The 20,223-nt window shown below is 36.3% G+C and overlaps 1 protein-coding gene across 7 annotated transcripts in view; it reads left to right on the forward strand.

The window, feature by feature from the left end:
* The window catches only part of COX7B2 (cytochrome c oxidase subunit 7B2), a 169,926-nt gene that overhangs the window by 70,109 nt on the left and 79,594 nt on the right, over nucleotides 1-20,223 (forward strand). Inside the window, exon 3 of one of the 7 annotated variants that reach the window (XM_054683171.1) lies at nucleotides 4,347-4,390. The exons of the other annotated variants lie outside the window; for them this stretch is intronic. The gene's annotated coding sequence lies outside the window, so the exon portion shown is untranslated. The remainder of the gene's footprint in view (nucleotides 1-4,346; nucleotides 4,391-20,223) is intronic. 7 annotated transcript variants of the gene reach the window in all.

The raw sequence follows: 20,223 nt of genomic DNA on the forward strand, positions 1-20,223 counted from the left end.
TTGAGAGAAACTGTGAATACCAATAAGGCATCAAGGTATGTTTATGCTATCACAACATACTCCATACTGTTACTCTACCCAGGGTTAATGGACCAAGTTATGCTTTGATGCATGACCACCACTTCTGATAGTGAATTATAGATACTTTTCTTTGGCACAAGTCCAACCTTCCTTAAAAATAAGTAAACTGGCTTCTGTGACTATAGTCGGCCTGCACACTTCATCTAATACAGAATGCCAATTATGTCATCTAATTTTACTGAGAGTGATTTTCTGAAATATATATATTATACATGTTTGCATGTTGTATAGAAATATATATTAGATCACTTATAATATTACAGATGATTTAAATTATTCCCAGTGCAAGACATAATGCTAGTACATGCATGATTTTTTTTTTTCTTTTAAAGTGCTACCTATGAGGCAGCATAATTATTTCACAGGATGTCAAATTCCATAGAATAGAGATGTAACCTATATACCTTTTAACTTTCCTGGATAATTTGATGCTGATAAAGAATGTACAAATTAACCCACAAATTTTTTGAAACTATTTTGCTTGTAGTTGGCAGACTGCTTTGATCTATGAAACACAGTAATGAAACTCTAGAGTATACTGTTTTCTAGATTTAAGTTCTAGGCATCTAGGATTCCATAAATATCTATGTTGACTTCCATGTCTTCAATGTTTACAATAATTTCGGTTATTTCGACTTTAGTTTTTAGATTGAGAAGTTCTGACCTTTTGTATCTTTCTTCATTTGTAAATTTGTTCTATGGTTAATTATTATTATTCCCCATACCTTATCCTGAGCTTTGATATTTCTGAAATGTGGCAACAAACAGCGTAAGGCAGTATAGGAACACACAAAGCAGAATGTTACCAAAAAACCTCTCAGGGATATTTAATTGCTATTAGTTTTCTAAAAGTGTTATCTTATCCTTATTTTAATTTTTTTATGTAGAAAAATATATAATGTAAAATTTTTAATTCTAGCCATTTTTAAGTGTACAATTCAGTGGCATTAGTTACATACACAGTGTTGTTGAACCATCACCACTACCCATTTCCAACATCTTTTAATATCCTAAAGAGAAACTGTAAACCCCTTAAGCAGTATCTCCCCATTCCTACCTTCCCAACAGATTCTGGCAATGTAATGTGCTTTTAGTCACTATGAATTTGCCTATTCTAGATGTTTCATATAAGTAGAATCATACACTATTTGTCCATTTGCATCTGGCTTATTTCACTTAGCATACAGTTTTCAGGGTTTATCCATGTTGTAGTATGTATATTACTTCATACCTTCTTATGGCTGAACCATATTCCTCTGTGTGTGTGTGTGTGTGTGTGTGTGTGTGTGTGTGTATGTCTTTGTGTGTTCATACTACATTTTATCCATTCATCTGTTGATGTACACTTGGGTGTTTCCACCTTTTGTGATTTTTAAAGCAGCTGTATTTCTTAAACTACTACATTTTTATTGAGCTAAGTCTCAGAGTCTCTTGAAGATCTTTAGGCACACTTTCTTTTGGAAACTGAATCCTGCACTGAAGTTAACATGTTAAGATGAACATATCTCAATTAAATGCTGCTGTATTTAAATATGAAGTGGATTAAACTATTGACTAATCCATATGTAAAACTGTACACACATTTACTTGTAATTCATAATTTTAGTGTCAATGTATATTCATGTGCCGCATAATGATGTTTCAATTAAGGGTAGGCTGCATATGTGACAGTGATCACATGAGTTTATAGTGGATCTGAAAAATACCTATTGCCTAGTGACGTTGCAGCTGTGGTGAAGTTAGAGCTGTTGTGACATTGTAACAGTCATAATGTCATAGTGCAATGCATTACTTACCTTTTTCTGGTGATGCTGGTGTAAATAACCCACTGTACTGTCAGTCATAACAAATCTATCACATACCATTATATACAGTTCATTATACTTAATACCAAATGACTATATTACTGGTTTATATATTCACTCTACTATGTTTTTTATTCATTATTTTAGCTTGTGCTCCTTTTTTTTTTTTAAATTTAACTGTAGAACAGCCTCAGGCAGGTCATTCCATAGGATATTCCAGAAGAAAGCATTGTTCTCACAAGAGATGACAGCTCTATGTGTGTTACTGCTTCTGAAGATCTTCCAGTGGGACAAGATGTGGAGATGGAAGATAGTAATATTGATGATCCTAACTCTTTCTAGGTCTAGGCCAATGTGTGTTTTTGCATTTTAGATTTTAACTACTTTAAAAAAATAGAAAAAAATAAAAAATTTTAAAATAGAGAAAAAAACGTATAGAATAAGGATATAAAAATATTTTTGGACAGTTGTACAGTGTTTGTGTTTTGAGCTAAATATTATCACAAAGGAGTCAATAAAGTTAAAAAAGTAAACACACAGTAAAATGTTGCAATAAGCTAAGGTTTATTATTGAAGAAAGAAATTTTTAATAAGTTTAGCATAGCCTAAGTGTACAGTGTTTATAAAGTCTACAGTAGTGTACAGTAATGTTCTAGGTCTTCACACTCACTCAGCACTCACTCACTGCCTCACCCAGAGCAATTTCCAGTCTTGCAAGCTCCATTCATAAGTGCCCTATAAAGGTGTACCATTTTTATCTTTTATACCATATTTTTACTGTACCTTTTCTATGTTTGGACATGTTTAGGTACATAAATCATTACCCTCGAGTTATAGTTGCCCACAGTATTCTGCAAAGTAACTTGCTGTGCAGCTTTGTAGCAGACGAGCAGTAGCGTGTATCATATAGCCTAGATGTGTAGTAGGCTATATCATTGAGGCTGTGTAAATACACTTTATGATTTTTGTATGTTGATGAAATTGCCTAATGATGCATTTCTCAGAACATGTCCCCATCGTTAAATGGCACATCACTTATTTATATTTTTTCAGACAGTACACATTTTCAAAGGCTATTGAAAAAGCTTGTGGCTCTAAGAAATAAATGGACCTATGTTACTTTATGCATTGAATGTCTAGGTTGATAGTTGGCCGTTCTGTAACATGCTATATCTTACGCAGTTTTTTCCATTGAAAACCATTTTCACTTCTGTTTCACCAGGAGGACTAGGCCTGCTTACCGTCCCAAAATGTAGCCGTCAGACTCTTCTTCCACCATGATTCTCGAACAGTCTGCCTTATTAACATGTGTGTGTGTGTTTTTGAGGGGGGACTTGTTTGCGTATCTCGTAACAGTTACTGCATTTTTTTTTCCTGATTTTAAAAGCAACGCATTTTCATTTTAGGATGTTTACGCACTAGAGAAACATTCGATTTGCTAACTTTGCTATTATAAACAATGTTGCAACATATAGCCTTGTGCCTACCTTTCATGTCTGTGTGCAAGTATTCCTGAAGTTAAAACTAGGTGCATTTGTAATTTTGATAGATGCTTTCAAATTGTCCTTTATGTCATGCTGTCATACACATTACATTCTCATCAGCAGTGTGTAATAATCCCCCTTTTCTTACATCATCCCCATCAGTATCATAAGTATTACCAGGTTTTTGAGTCTTTATCAAACTATTAGGGAAAAAAGGTCTTAACTTTTATTTCTCTTATTATGATTGAAAGTTTTTCTTGTTTAAGAATTACTCATATTTCCATTTTTATGAATTATCAGTTTATATAATTTGCTTCTTTTGCTTTCAAGGGATTTTTTTGTTTTGAAGTTTGGAGACTTGTACATTGCCTAGCATATTAGTTGTCAATATTTTTCCAAATTTGTGTTTTGATATTTTTCCTCTGGAGTTTTGTCATTCATTATTTTTTAATGTGGTTTTGTTTTTGTCTTTCTGTTTATGATAAACAATAGCTTCTATGTGAGATTGTTTTAAAATATTTCCATGATTTCTTTTAGTAATATTATGCACATTCTTCATATTCTATATTTAAATATTTGATTTATTGATAATGTATTATATTGGACTGATAAGGCAAGATAACAATCAAGTGAAGAAGAAAGTGTCGGGGAATAATTATAGTAAAATGCTTCCAAAGAAAGTTGGATAAAAGCATTTAAATGTTTTTATTTGCTTTCTGAATGGTAACTTAGTTGCCCTAATGTCTTTTATTGAAATATTCATTTTTTTACATGAATTTTCTATGCCATGTTTATCCTATACACAATTTCCAAATGTGCTAGGGTTTATTCGCAGAGTTTTTAATGCTATTGACATTATATCTTCATGCTTAGCACTATACTAGTTTAGTTATTCTAGCTGTAAAATGTATTTCAACATTCGAGATAGATACTGTTTTTGTGTTTCTTTTCTTGTCTTTTTTCATCAATTTCACAGATCTTCATTCCTGTTTGTATTACCATCTGAACTCCAGAATCAATGTATGTACTTCTCCAGAAGACGACAAAACTTGTTGGTATTTTAAAATTGGGATCATACTATATTTATAGTTTGACTTAAAAATAATTGTCATCTTTATGCTTAGTGTTTCTATCCAAGAATATGTATCTCTGGTCACCATTTTTATCTTTCAATCATTGTGATGTTTCTTCATAAATAACTTACATAAATCTTTTCAGATTTTGTTGTTGTTGATTTAATTGCTTTTGTTAGCTTCTCATTTACTCCCATTATTCTCCCAACTCTTCTTTACACTCTCTGTGACCTTGTTTTCTCAGTACTACAGTTTATAGCTACATCTTTACATTCTTGTTTTGAACTGGATCTTTACCTTCAAACTTAAATGTTTTTCATAGAATTCCAATTTGCCAACCCAACAACATTTCTGTCAACCCACCATATCTTCATTCCATATTTTTTTTGCACACTTCTTTTTTTGCCTTATCTGTAAAGATTAATATTTACAAAAGCTGAAGTTTCTCACAATTCACTCATTCTGCCATCCTTTTTCATATGGTTTCTGCTCCCACAACTGTTAAAGTCACAGTATTATGAAGTGACATAATGGTCTCATAGTCATCAATTCCCATCAATGTTTCTCTCTATTCATCTTCCTTTCCCCAATACTTCTTATTGCCTCTGCTCTCTTAAAACACTCCTATAGATTTTTCATTGAGTTTCTCTGAGTTTTACTTTCCCTTTTGAATCTTACATCAAAAAGTATATGATTGCTAGTAACCTGCATTTGGGCTATACTTTTTCCATGCTTTCTCCATTGGAATGTCATATTTCCTATGAGTTCTGCATAGGAATTAAGCATACACCTCCCAAATTTATATCTCTATTTCTAACCTCTTTTCTCATTCTAGTTACATCCTCTTGTTTACATTTTCTTTGGTGAGCCATTTGTGAAAGATATATGCTCACTTTTTAATTATAGAGTTGATGCCAGGACATACTGTGTTAGTTCTCACATTGCTACAAATAAATATCTGAGGTTGGGTAATTTATAATGAAAAGAGGTTTAAATGGCTTGGTGGGGAGCCGTGGCTCACACCTGTAATCCCAGCACTCTGGGAGGCTGAGGTGGGTGGATCACCTGAGGTTGGGATTTGAAGAACAGCCTGACCAACATGGAGAAATCCCGTCTCTACTAAAAATACAAAATTAGCCGGACAAGGTGGTACATGCTTGTAATCCCAGCTACGCGGGAGGCTGAAGCAGGAGAATCACTTGAACCCGGGAGGCGGAGGTTGTGGTAAGCCAAGATCACGCCTTTGCACTCCAGCCTGGGCAACAAGAGTGAGACTCCATCTCAAAAAAGAAAAAAAAAAAGGCTCACAGTTCAGCAGGCTGTACATGAAGTGTAGTTTTGGCATCTGCTTCTGGTGAGGGCCTCAGGGAGCTTACAATTATGGCAGAAGGCGAAGGGGAGCTAGTGGGTCACACGGTGAGAGCAGGAGTGAGAGAGAGTGGGGAGGTCCCAGATTCTTTTGAACAACCATATCTTAAGTGAACTAACTGAACAAGAATCCTCTCATCATCAAGAGGATGGTACTAAACAGTTTATTAGGAATCTGCCTCCATGCGCCAATCACCTCCCTCTAAATACCACCTCCAACATTGGGAATCACATTTCAACATGAGATTTGGAGGGGTCAGACCTCCAAACCATATCAGTTAGCTAGCCAGTTACCTCAGTTTTAACTTTTACCTTGTCTTTAAATATGCCTATGGAACTGGTTTTTGCCAGTTTATTGGGAACAGAAATAATATGTGACACTTTTAACTTGATGTTGTTTGAAATTATGTGTGCTTTTGTGTCTGGAATTGGTGGGTTCTTGGTCTCACTGACTTTAAGAATGAAGCTGTGTACCCTCAGGGTGAGTGTTACAGTTCTTAAAGGCGGCGTGTCTGGAGTTTGTTCCTTCTGATGTTCAGATGTGTTCGGAGTTTCTTCCTTCTGGTGGGTTCGTGGTCTCACTGGCTCAGGAGTGAAGCTGCAGACCTTCGCAGTGAGTGTTGCAGCTCATAAAGGCAGTGTGGACCCAAAGAGTTAGCAGTAGCAAAATTTATAGCAAAGAGCGAAATAACAAACCTTCCACAGTGTGGAAGGGGACCCGAGCAGGTTGCCACTGCTGGCTGGGGCAGCTTGCTTTTATTCTCTTATCTGGCCCCACCCACATCCTGCTGATTGGTCCATTTTACAGAGAGCTGATTGGTCTGTTTTAACAGGATGCTGATTGGTGCATTTACCATTCCTGAGCTAGACACAAAAGTTCTCCATGTCACCACTAGATTAGCTAGATACAGAGTGCTGATTGGTGTATTTACAAACCTTGAGCTAGATACAGAGTGCCCATTGGTGTATTCACAATCCCTTAGCTAGACATAAAGGTTCTCCACGTCCTCACCAGATCAGCTAGACACAGAGCGCAGATTGGTGCATTTACAAACCTTGAGCTAGACACAGAGTGCTGATTGGTGCATTTACAAACCTTGAGATGGATGCAGAGTGCCGATTGGTGTATCACAATCCCTTAGCTAGACATAAAGATTCCCCAAGTCCCCTCCAGATTAGCTAGATACAGAGTGCCAACTGGTGCATCCACAAACCCTGAGATAGACAGGATGCTGATTAGTGTGTTTACAAACCTTGAGCTAGGTACAGAGTGCTGATTCGTGTATTTACAATCCCTTAGCTAGACATAAAGGTTCTCCAAGTCCCCACTAGACTCAGGAGCCCAGCTGGCTTCACCCAGTGGATCCCGCACTGGGGCCACAGGTGGAGCTGCCTGCCAGTCCCGTGCCATGCGCCCGCACTCCTCAGCCCCTGGGTGGTCGATGGGACAGGGTGCCGTGGAGCCGGGGGTGGCACTCGTTGGGGAGGCTCGGGCCACACAGGAGCCCATGGTGTGGTGGGAGGTTGCGGGGGGACTCAGGCTTGGCAGGCTGCAGGTCCTGAGCCCTGCTCTGCGGGGAGGCAGCTAAGGCCCGGTGAGAAATCAAGCGCTGCATCGGTGGGCCGGCACTGCTGGGGGACCCGGCCCACCCTCCGCAGCTGCTGGCCTGGGTGCTAAGCCTTTCACTGCCTGGGGCTGGCAGGCTGGCCGGCCACTCCCAATGCGGAGCCCACCAAGCCCATGCCCACCCGGAACTCTAGCTGGCCTGCAAGCCTTGTGCAGCCCGGGTTCCCGCCCATGCCTTTCCCTCCACATCTCCCCACAGGCTGAGGGAGCCGGCTCTGGCCTCAGCCATCCCAGGAAGGGGCTCCCACAGTGCAGTGTCAGGCTGAAGGGCTCCTCAAGTGCGGCCAGAGTGGGCGCCGAGGCCTAGGAGGCGCCAAGAGCGAGCAAAGGCTGCGAGGGCTGCCAGCACGCTGTCACCTCTCACTTTCTCCATACTTTGCCTCTTGTGAGATGACTGTACATTAATGCCCAATAAAACTTTGAAAGCCATTTGCAGAGACTTTCAGCCAAGGTTCCTAAACTACTGTGGAGCAGACTCCCTTCCTCCTGTCATGCTCTTACTAGGCTTATATGAGCAAGAAATAAGCATTTATTGTGTTAAGCCACTTAGATTTCAAGGTTTTTCTATTATATCAGTTAGCATTGCCTCAACCAATACAATTGCTCTGTGAACACTTCCTGTTAAAGGTATTTTAGATGCTTCAAACTATATCTAGAATACATTTTCATATGTTTTGTTATACCTAATCTTTCTCCTTTTCTTTCTATTAATGAACACAATATACCATTATATTATTATATACCAAATACCCAGACTAAAATAGTCATTTTAACTTTTTATTTCATATTTTCCTCAATGGAGTATAATACTTTCCATTGCCTAGAAAAGTTTTCCTATGTACATTGTTTCTTTTCTCTCCGTTTTCTCTTTCTTTTTCTTTTTTTTTTTTTTTGGAGACAGAGTCTTGCTCTGTAGCCCAGGCTGGAGTGCAGTGGCATGATCTCAGCTCATTGCAACCTCCACATACTGGGTTCAAGCAATTCTCCTGCCTCAGCCTCTCCAGTAGCTGGGATTACAGGCACACACCACCACCCCCGGCTAATTTTTGTATTTTTAGTACAGACGGGGTTTCACCATGTTGGCCAGGCTGGTCTCGAACTCCTGACTTCATGATCTGCACACCTTGGCCTCCCAAAGTGCTAGGATTACATGCGTGAGCCACTGCGCCCGGCCTCTATCCATTTTTATAGTATCTATTCTATTTCAGGTTCTTGTTATCTCTAATTTGACAGTTGCCATAACTTATAACCAATTTCTCCATTTAATTATTTCTTCACATTCTCCATACAACTGATTAATATTCCAAACTTGGTGTGATATGTCATTAGTTTTTACTCAAAACTATATGTAATAAAGTTCAAAATCTTTATCTGTATTCTGCCCTTCAATTTAATTTTGCTGTTATTTTATGTCACTTCCTATATGGTATAATATATTGTGTAAACAAAAATACCTAACACATCTTTTACACCCTGCTCATTTTCCTACTTCCCTTTGTTCTGTTTACATGGAAATTGTAAACCTTCTTAAGATCCAGTTCAAATGTTGTTTCTTTCACAAAGCTTCTCTGATCCCCTTCTTTAATAATAAGTAATTTCTTCATCCCATGATGAAGTGCCATCAGATGGAGTGTCATTTATGACACATTGCTTTAATTATAGCTACATGTGTGTCTTATCTCACCTACTAGAGGAGATTCATGATGACATGCTTTAAGAAAACTATTACTAATTGAATGTTTTACCTGGAAAAAAAATTGCATGTTAAAATAAACTTATTTTCAAGAGTTGTATTAAGAATTTTCTTATCAGCAATTTTTCCAAAAGATAAAAGTGGGTGCAAACTGAATTAGAAAATAGATCCTCAATGTGTTTCTAAATAGATTATTACTAGATAACATAAAACATATTCCATGGTCATTAAATGATTGTTATGAAATGAGAGACTATTACTTTATAATATTCAACTAAACTGAGTCATGATTCTTTACATATTTTTCAATTTAAAACAAGATGAGTATGGGCAGTATCACATACACTATGAAAAATAAGTATATTCTCTTTGGAGGTAAAAAATTTGTGATGAAATGAGACTTTGATGTTTCCCAAGGAATGCTGTATCCATTTTAATATGCAGAAAGATGGTAATCTCAATCACGTGCTTAGAATACTGCTGTTGTCTTCATAGTTTTCTTCATTTGAGAAAGGAGTAATAATAGTTCACATATAAGGCTCAGCATTACAAAGTATTAAGATTCATGAATGTAGAGAAATACATTTTTTTATTTTATATGCAGAGAGTTAATTATACTTCGCTGTTATCAATCTGCACAAGGGCTCTCTTATATTTTTCTGCAATTACTTTTTTTACATGATTTCTCATATTCACTGACATTTCTCTCTGCCTATATCCATAGACAAGACTTCATGTGTATCCCTGAAAACTATATAATATTACTCCATGTATTGATGTGTTCATGTTTTCATTTGTATAAATGATGTTGAATTATTCTATTTAATAGTTTTATCACTCATAATTTTCTTATGATTTACTAATTGTACTCTATATGCACTTTTCTTCTTTTCGTTATTGCCTGGAATTCCATCTTGTGAATATTATCACATTTTATTCCATTTATCTCTTATGATTGGCACCTAGTATTACCAGTGGAAGGTTTTGTAATTTACTTGCACATATAATTTTTACTATTTCCTGAATGCTTTGCAGAATGGCTGACTCAATTTCTAAGTCCGTCAGCAAAACCCAGCAGCTTAATTTCCCTATTATACTTTCTAACATTTGGTGTTATCCAACTTTCTGAATTTTGTTAATTTGAAAACTCATAATTTGAACTTTGTGCTTCTTTAGTAGGGAATATGAGCCTTATTTTCATATGTGAAGCTTTTGTCAACTCCTTCTATTGGGTTTTCTGTTTTTCTTTTTTGTTTTTCAGAAATTCCTTGTATAATCTAGATTAATACTTTGTTAGTTTTAAACATTGCAAATATTCCTCCCTGTCTTTAATCTTTCTTTGAACTTTACATTGAGCAGAAGTTCTTCTTTGTATTATGTCAAATTTGTTACATTTTGCATTATGTTTTCCTAAATCAAATTTATTAAGGTATAATTCATATACAGTAAAATGCAGCCACGTTAAGGGTACAGTTTGATGAGCTTTGACAAGTGCATACATCTGTGTGCCCTCCACCGCAAGCAACATATAGAAAATTTCCATCCCCTCCAAAAGTTTTCTTGTGACCTTTTGCAATCAATTTCTGCCTTTGATCCCAGTCCCAGGCAACCAGTGATCTGTTTTCTGTCACTAAATATTACTTTTTCTTCTTCTAGAATGTCATAAAATGGAACCACGTAATTTGTACATTTTGCGTTTGGCTTCATTCACTAAGCAAAATGTTTTGAAAGAAAAGGAAAACAGGTATATATAGACACACACACATTCACACATACACTATATATATTGTTTGCCATTTCTGGTGCTCTTCATTCCTTCCTGTATATCCAGCTTGTTATTTGGAATCACTTTTTTTCAGTCCTTTCAACTTCGTTTAGCATTTCCTTTTAGTGCAGATATGCTACGAGTAGCTCATATTTTAAAGACACAAAAGGTTTTTATTTCAACTTTTAAAATTTGTTTGTTTTGCTAAGCAATTCTACGGACATAATTACTTTATTTTTGTAGGGTACTTTCAGTAGATACAGAATTTGGCTGAAAAACTTTTCCTTCTCTACTTTGGACATGCCATTCTGACGTCTTCTGGCCTCCGCTGTTTGTGATACAAAAACCTACAGTTGGTTGCATGATTGTTACCATCTACATAATTTCATTTGTTTTTAGGTGCTTCCAAGATTCTCTATCTGTAGCTTTCATAAGTCGATTATGAGTTTCTCGGTTGTGATTTTCTTTGTATTTATCCTATTTGGAGTTTGTAAATTTCTTGGACCTGTAAATTTATAGCTTTTTCCTTTCTTTCTTTTTACCAAATTTGGGAAGATTATAGCCTTTTATTTCTGCAAATATTTTTTTCTTTCACTTTTTGTCTCTATTCTCCTGGAACTCCAGTGACATAAATGTTGAATCATTTGATATTATCCCTCAAGTCTCTGAACCTTTATTGTTTTTCAATCTTTTCTTCAGTGTACTCCAAATTTTATTCAATCCATTAATCTATTTTGAATTTTATGGATTTATTTTCTTTTTCCATTTTAAAACCATTTGGTCATATTCAGTGAATTACATTTCAGTTATTGTACTTTTTGGCTGTAGAATTTCCATCACATTCTTTTTTTATTATTGCCATTTTTCTGCTCCTCTCCCTCCTCCATCCCTCCACATGCTAGTAGATCCCAGTGCCTGTTGTTTCCTTCATTGTGTTCATAAGTTCTTGTCATTTAACTTCCACTTGTAAGTGAGAACATGCAGTATTTGGTTTTCTGTTCCTACTTTAGATTGCTAAGGTTAAGAGCCTGTAGCTCGATCCATGTTCCCACAAAAACATGATCTCATTCTTTTTTATAGCTACATAGTATTCCATTATGTATATGTGCCACATTTTCTTTATCCAATCTGTCATTGATGGGCATATAGATTGATTCCATGTCTTTGCTGTTGTGCATAGTGCTACAATGAACATTCGCGTACATGTGTTTTTTTATGGTAGAATAATTTATATTTTGGGGAATAATGGAATTGTTGGGTCGAATGGTATTTCCGCTTGTGGCTGTTTGAGGAATTGCCATACTACTTTCCATAACAGTTGAACTAATTTACACTCCCCCCAACAGCGTATAAGCATTTCCTTATCTCCACAACCTTGCCAAAATGTGTTATTTTCTGAACTTTTATTAATAGCCACTTTAAATGGTGTAAGATGGTATCTCATTGTGCTTTTGATTTGCATTTCTCTAATGATGAATAACATTGAGATTTTTTCACATGTTTTTTGACTGCATATATGTCTTCTTTAAAAAAGTGTCTGTTCATGTTCTTTGCTCACTTTTTAATGGGGTTGTTTTTCTCTTGTAAATTTTTAAGTTTTTTATAGATGCTGCGTGTTAGACTGTCAGATGCATAGTTTGCAATATATTTTCTCTCATTCTGTAGTTTGTCTGTTTACTGTCAATATTTTCTTTTGCTGTGCAGAAGCTCTTAAGTTTAATTAGATCCCACTTGTTAGTTTTTGCTTTTGTTGCAATAGCTTTTGGCATCTTTGTCATGAAATCTTTGCCCATTCTTATGTCCAGGATGGTACTACCTAGATTGATTTCCAGGGATTTTATAGTTTTGGGTTTTACATTTAAACCTTTAATCTATCTTGTGTTGGTTTTTGTGCATGTTATAGGAAGGGGTCCAGCTTCAATCTTCTGCACATGGCTAGTCAGTTATCCCAGCACCATTTATTGAATAGGGAGTCTTTCCCCATTGCTTGTTTTTGTTAGGTTTGTAGAAGATCAGATAGTTGTGGGTGTGGCCTTATTTCTGGGCTCTCTATTCTGTTCCATTGGTCGATGTTCCTGTTTTTGTACAATTACCATGCTGTTTTGGTTACTGTAGCCTTGAAGTATAGTTTGAAGTCAGGTAACCTGATGCCTCCAGCTTTGTTCTTTTTGCTTAGGATTGTCTTGGCTATGGGAGCTCTTTTTTGGTTCCATGTGAATTATAATATAGTTTTTTTCTAGTTCTGTGAAGAATGTCTTTGGTAGCCTGATAAGGATAGCATTAAATCTGTAAATTGCTTTGGGCAGTATGGCCATTTTAATAACATGGATTCTTCCTTCTATGAGCATGGGATGTTTTTCTATTTGTTTGAGTCTTTTATGATTTAGTTGAGCAGTGTTTTGTAAATCTCATTGTAGAGATCTTTCACCTACCTAGTTAGCTGTATTCCTAGGTATTTTATGCTTTTTTATGGCAATTGTGAATGGGATTGCCTTTCTGATGTGGCTCTCGGTTTGGCTGTCATTGGTGTATAGGAATGCTAATGATTTTTGAACATTGATTTTGTATTCTGCAACTTTGCTGAAGTTGGTTATCAGCTGGAGGAGCTTTTGGGCCAAGACTGGGGGGGTTTTAGATCTAGAATCATGTCATCTGCAGAGATAGTTTGACTTCCTTTCTTCATATTTGGATTCGTTTTATTTTTTTTCTCTTGCCTGGTTACTCTTGTTAGGACTTCCAATATTGTGTTGAAGAGGAGTGATGAGAGGGCATCGCATCTTTGTCTTTTGCCTGTTTTCAAGGGGAATGCTTCCAGCGTTTGCCTATTCAATATAATGTTGGTTGTGGGTTTGTCATAGACAGCTTCTATTATTTTTAGGTATGTTCCTTCTATACCTAGGTTATTGAGAGTTTTTTAACATGAAGTTTCATTCAATTTTATCAAAAGCCTTTTCTGTATCTATTGAGATAATCATGTGTTTTTTGTCTTTAGTTCCTTTTATGCAATGAATTACATTTATTGATTTGCATATGTTAAGCCAACCTTGCATTTGGTGATGAAGCCTACTTGATAATGGTGAATTTGCTTTTTTGCTTTTTTTTTTTTTTTTTTTTTTTTACACAAACAGTAATACTCACATAATTAGCAGGCTCAGAAATACATCAGAAAGTTGAACTTCATTTTTGAGTAGGCTAACCAACAGTAAATGATTAAGTGTTTTTTTGTTTGTTTGTTTGTCTGTTTTTCTATCTCTTGACTGTAATCACATACGGCAGCATGACAGGTTAGTGAATAACGAAAAAGCTGATTGACTTTGGTACAAGTAAGGCTGATTCAACGGGCTCAATTTCATTCTCTCATGAGGGCCAGCAATGTATACCTCACTATCTTGCAAGGATTTCTTCCAAAAGATGGGTATGTTGCCAGATTTTGGTATGAAGATGATGCTTGCCTCATAGTATGAGTTGAGCAAGAGTCCCTCCTCCTCAGTTTTTTGGAATATTTCTGTAGGAATGGTATCAACTTTTCTTTGTACAGCTGTAGAATTTGACCGTGAATCCATCAGGTCCTGGGCTTTTTTTGGTAATGGTAGGCTATTTATTACTAATTCCATTTTGGAGCTCATTATTGGTCTGTTCGGGGATTCAGTTTCTTACTAGCTCCGTCTTGGGAGGTTAATTTCATCAATAGATATAAGGTTATTCAGGTATTTATTTTTCCTTCAGTGAATTTTGCTAGTTTGTGTATTTTTAAGGATGTGGTAAATTTCACTGAAGTTATTAAATTTGGGGGAATAGAGTTTTATAGTATTTTAAAATAGTCTTTTGGGTATTTGTGGTATCCAGAATGATGTCTTCTTTTTTTTTTTTCATTCCTGATATTAATAATTTGTGTTTTCTCTCTCTTTTTGATCAGTCTTGCTATAGGTTTGTCAATTTTATTAATTTTAATTTAACTTTGTTTGCTTCTTTGATTTTTGTCTGTTGTTTTCTGCTTTAGTTTCATGATTTCCACTCTAATCTTTACATGTTTTTTCCTTATTTTGGCTTTGTATTTAGTTTGCTACCATTTTTTTCAATTTTTGTAAGGTAGTTTGTGTTGCTGACCTTACAACTTTATTTTTAATGTAAGCAATTAATGATATAAATTTCTTTCTAATACCACTTTAGCTGAATTCCACAATTTTTATATATTGTATTTTATTATATTAAAATTTTTCATTTTATAATTGATCCTTGAGAGTTCCTTTTCAATTGATAAGTTATTTAGAAGTGTGTTGTTTAATTTCCAAATATTTGGAGCTTTTTCAGATGTCTTTCTGTTATTGATTCATAGTTTAATTCCCTTATGGGCTAGAAATGTACTTTGTTCATTTCTATCATTTTAAATTTCTTAAAGTTTAGTATATGGTCAAGGAGATATACATACACACATTATATATGATATGTGTATGTGTGCACATACATAGAAATACATATACTAATATAATATATAATATATAAAATTCTACCTACAGATCAAGGCTTTTATTGTATAAGATAAATAGTGGTGATGTATCCGGATGGAATTTTGGAAATAGTGGCTATTTCCTACCCAGCAGAACCTTGGAGGCCTCTGTTTCAGGATTTTCACTGATTTTCCTAGTTATCTTGTGGTGAGTTTCCTGGAACAAAAGCCTATAAAACAGAACACACCTATATCTGTAGGCCCTTGGGGGATTCACACTGTAACACTGGCACATTTCCATGTTAAGGAAATGCTGGTCCTGCTTCTCCATGCAGGCATCTCTTTCTCTCTGGATTTAGAGTAATTGTTTATATCGAGACCTCAATTCTCCAATGGGCTTAAGAAAATTGTTAATTTGCTATTTGTATAGTTTTGTTTTTGTTTTTTGTTATCTAAAGATAAAGCTGAAGTTCTTTCTAGCTATTTTTATTTCTGACCTATTATTTTTTATGTATTGGAATATTCAATTATCTAATAATTTATGTCTACATTCATGAACCCTTTTCTTATCTAGTTTTAGAATCTGGGATTTAATAGGCCCATGAAATACATTGGGTAATCATTTAAAAAGTTTATGTGAGATGGGTATCTGTTCTTTGAAATCTTGATAGAATTGTGAAAACATCTAGGCCATAAAGGCCATTTTAAAATAGAATTTAAGTTTATTCAATGGTTTTTTAATGTAGTTATTTTTTCTGTTTCTTTGCCAGTTTTTCTGTTTCTGTGTCAAGTTGGCATGGTGTTGTATTCCTTCCTGTGACAAAGGGTGGGCAAACATTCATCCAGGTCATGTGAGGAAGAAAAAAATCAACAAATAGATATTTCTCTCTTCCTCTGTGCCCCAGAGCCCTCTCCTCACCTGGAGCCTCTCTATATTATTGTTTTTTAATCTCCTCAAGTTTTTCTCCTAGTTTATTTTGTATTCTGGAGTCTTACGGCTATAATCTCTCACTTTTGAGGCATACGCCATGTTAGTTTTGTGGAAGTGATTTAGTTCATGTTTGTGGTCCTCTCCTCAAGAAACAAAAACTCCCATATTTTCTATTGGAAACAATTGAGGCTGGGCTTGGTAGCTCACGTCTGTAATCCCAACACTTCAGGAGGGTGGGGCAGACGGATCACGAGGTCAGGAGATGGAGACTATCCTGGCCAACATGGTGAAACCCCGTGTCTACTAAAAAATACAAAAATTAGCCCAGTGTGGTGGCGTGCGCCTATAGCTACTCAGGAGGCTGAGGCAGGAGAATCGCTTGAACCCAGGAAGTAGAGCTTGCAGTGAGCTGAGATTGCGCCACTGCACTCTAGCCTGGTGACAGAGTGAGACTCCGTCTCAAAACAAACAAACAAACAAACAAACAAAACAAACAAAAAAAATTGAATAACCTCTGTACCTCTACTGTATTAAACACTTGGCAACAATTTTGGCAATGTGAGAGACATATGCCATGATTTTAGTTTCCTAGGCTTAGTTTATAATATAGGTAATCAGCAGAGACTCCATAACATTTCATTATAATCTTCAGTGTTCTATATTGATAATAAATATGTGTGACAATGATGGTTATTTAACTTATACATTTGAATAACACTTCAGATTTTATACTGTTTACACTCTTTATTCTATTTTATTCTCCTTCCTACATGTGTAGTATAGGTATTAATAGCCACATTACTGAAGATTAGGGAACTTGTTGCACAGAAGAATTAAATGATCAGCTTAATATAAAAAAGTAAATGGTAGAGTTCTGTCACATTCTGTATCTAGTTCTTATATCACTGAACACACTGCTGCATAGGATTAGACATTCTTTGCTTATTGTGTTGTGTACTAATTTATGTCAGTTCAAGCATAGATTGTTAACACATAGAATCAAATATATTTAAGGTTTATTTGGGATTTGCCGCAAACTTCAAAGAAGGTTGCTGCCAAATAGAGTCCATATTTTCTTCTGGAAAAGTAATTTCTCTCAGAAGAAATTATCTATGCTATCTAACAATATTTTCTTTGATGAGAGTGACTGAATTCTCTCTGGTGCGTCTTTCAAGTGTCTCTCATGGCTTTTACCTCATGATTCCTTATTGAATTTATTTGACACCTTGTTAAAAATAATTAATTGAAAATGCATATTTGAGACTGAATTCGGAGCAGAAGAGCTTTAACTAAAACAACCAGATATGAAACGCAGAAGTGGTTTTTAAAGAAGCAAGGGCAGCATAAGGCAGTGGATCTTACTTTAGCATGCATACAACTCATTTAAAAAAATTGTTAAAATTCAGATTCTCAGGTTTCGACTGTAGTAATTCTGACTGACTTTCTGTCATGGGCTATTAAATCTAAATTTTCAACTCTTACGTGAGATTGGATTACTTTTTGAGGTATACTGCCTGCCTACTGCTGTAATATCTATATATATATATATATATATTTTTTTTTTTTTTTGAGATGGAGTTTTGCTCTTTTTGTCCAGGCTCGAGTGCAATGGCATGATCTCAGCTCACTGCAACCTCTGCCTCCCAGGTTCCAGTGATTCTTCTGCCTCAGCTTCCTGAGTAGCTGAGGTTACAGGCATGTGCTACCATGCCCAGCTAATTTTGTATTTTTAGTAGAGACGGGGTTTGTTGGTCAGGCTGGTCTCGAACTCCTGACCTCAGGTGATCTGCCCACCTTGGCCTCCCAAAGCGCTGGGATTACAGGCGTTAGCCACTGTGCCCAGCCTCCTGTAATATCTTAACCAAAAGTAAGATATCAGATTAGATAGAGCTGGGATCCCCAACCCGCAGGCCATGGACCGGTACCAGCCCATGGCCTGTTAGGAACTAGGCTGCACTGCAGGAGGTGAGAGGCAGGCAAGTGAGTGAGGCTTCATCTATATTTACAGCTGCTTTCCATTGCTCACGTCATTGCCTGAGTTCCACCTCCCGTCAGATCAGCAGAGGCATTAGATTCTCATGGGACCGGAAACCCTGTTGTGAGCTGTGCATGCTGAATTGTGTGCTCCTTAGGAGAATCTAATGCCTGATAATAGGTCACTGTTTCCGATCTCCCCCAGATGGGACCATCTAGTTGAGGGAAAGCAGCTCAGGGCTTCCACTGATTCCATATTATGGTAAGTTGTATAATTATTTCATTATATATTACAGTGTAATAATAATAGAAAGAAAGTGCACAATAAATGTAACGTGCTTGAATCATCCTCAAACCATCCCCACTGGTCTGTGAAAAAATTGTTTTCCATGAAACCGGTTCCTGGTACCAAAAATGTTGGGGGCCATATGTCAGCTTTGAAGAAGAGATGCAATGCTTGGTGGAATGAAGACATCTGATTGAAATATCTGGCATATTGCCTTGCTTATCCTAATCCATATCTAAGTACATCAGGATTCCCTGTCTAGTCCCAAGTAAGGATTAGGATGATCAAGGTAATTGTGACCATGCCACAATGACACTGAAAAAAATTTATTTATTTATTCAGTCACACATTCAAAAATAATTGTTGATCACCCTAATATATAAAACAGCTGATACATTGTAATAAGTAGAATTATATACTGTTTTACTTTAACACAAATAATATACTGCTTTAACACAAGCTTTTCTAACCCTTGGCCTGTAGGCCACATGTGGCCCAAGACAGCTTTGAATGTGGCCCACCACAAATTCATAAACTTTCTTAAAACATAATGAGAGTTTTTTGTCTGAAATTTTTTTTTTTTTTTTTTTTTTTAGCTCATCAGCTATCGTTAGTTTTAGTGTATTTTATGTGTGGCCCAAGACAATTCTTCTTCTTGCAGTGTGGCCTGGAGAAGCCAAAAGATTGGACACCCCTGATTTAACTTTTAACCATGGTTTGTAATTGTTGTCTCTTTTAGTGACTTTCCTACCTCTGAACTGAAAGCTTCCTAAGAGTGGCATGTTAGTTTGCAGCTCTGCCTCCAGCCCTTAGCATGGGGAGTCAATATACCTCTGTAGAGGGAATGAATGAGGTGTGACCTTGAGGTGGTTCCGCTAAAGGGTTTTTGATAAATGAGAGTGGGTTGGGAAGTCCTCCAGATCAAATTTACCCTCATTTTACAGATTTTTTTGCATGAGAAGTGGTCATTTAATAATCTCTATTATGCAAGAAAATCTATCACCTATCAGCCAAGAGAAGGCTACATGGTTTTTTAAAAAGGCTTTGTTTTAAAAAGGGCAAAATTCGAGGTGATTGTGAACATACCAAAGTGAAACTGAAAACATTTTATTCATTTATTCAATCATGCATTCAAAAATAGTTATCGAGCACCCTACTGTATAAAGCACCTGATACACTGTAATAAGTAGAAAGAATTTTTTATGCTTAAAATTTACAGTGTTGGGGGGAAAACAGCCAAATAAGTAATTCATGCAACACTGGCATATCTAAAGTCGTTAGCACAGAACAGAGGCCCTGTGTTTGTGGAACAGTTAAGACTAATATGCCATCTGTGGTTCATTTTATAGAGATGATTGATTACTCATGTGTGTGCCATGCCAAAGGGCACTGACCATAATAATGACAAAATTTTTGTGTACTTATTTGTTTTTCCATTACAATGAAAGATGCTTGAGATCTAGTAGTCTGTTTTCTTTCTTTCTTTTTTTTTTTTTTTGAGACAGAGTCTCGCTCAGTCGCCCAGGCTGGAGTGCAGTGGCTTGATCTTCACTCACTGCAAACTCCGTCTCCTGGGTTCACACCATTCTCCTGCCTCAGCCTACTGAGTAGCTGGGACTACAGGCGCCCGCCACCACACCCAGCTAATTTTTTTGTATTTTTTTTAGTAGAGACGGGGTTTCACTGTGT

Source organism: Pan troglodytes, chromosome 3, assembly GCF_028858775.2.
Source record: "Pan troglodytes isolate AG18354 chromosome 3, NHGRI_mPanTro3-v2.0_pri, whole genome shotgun sequence".
In the NCBI taxonomy this organism is placed as follows: domain Eukaryota; kingdom Metazoa; phylum Chordata; class Mammalia; order Primates; family Hominidae; genus Pan; species Pan troglodytes.